A 679-nucleotide genomic window follows, 5' to 3' on the forward strand; every position below is an offset into this window, starting at 1 on the left:
AGGGAGGGGAAGTCGGGCTGCGGCGGGCGGAGCAATCCGAGGTGGCAAGGGATGCGACGCTCCCGCCGCGCCCCACGCCGGTTTCTGCGGCCGCGAGGTGCGGTGATCGTGAGTCCCGGGGCGCGGGCCTCTGGGTGGGGTACCGGGCGTGGTGCGGAGTCGCAGGACCCAGCGCTGACTCCTGGCACGCGTGACTGTAGGGGGCGCTAGGGGACCTTGGCTGCGCAGCGCGCGCCCAGGCCGAGCCTCCTGGCACTGCAGGAGTTGAACTGGAAGGGGCCAGGGCTTCGCCTTTTAACCGCGGTTGGGGCTTCAATCCTACCGACCGCGCGAGCCCCACTATGAGCGTTGAGGCTCCTCGGCCTGCCAGGTGTGGCCCAGAGGCCAGCCACAAACCTGGGCACCGCATGGACTGCGAAGGAACTGTCCTGAACCTTCGTTGCTAATTCAGCACTACACCTGATTTGGGGTGTGGGGGGGTGGGGGGTTAATGAGCAACCACTAGAAAAATTAACCAGGGAGCCACACACACACACACACACACACACACCACTCCCTGAAGGTGCCCAAGATACATTTTGGTGAAAAAGACGTTATAGTATTTAAGACTTCCACTTCGTTCCTCCCCTTACTTCCTCTTTAGTCCGGGCTGCTTGCTTGGAGCAGTGGCTCTAGCTGA

The sequence above is a fragment of the Bison bison genome, unplaced genomic scaffold (genome assembly GCF_000754665.1).
Source record: "Bison bison bison isolate TAMUID 2011002044 unplaced genomic scaffold, Bison_UMD1.0 scf7180017863946, whole genome shotgun sequence".
In the NCBI taxonomy this organism is placed as follows: domain Eukaryota; kingdom Metazoa; phylum Chordata; class Mammalia; order Artiodactyla; family Bovidae; genus Bison; species Bison bison.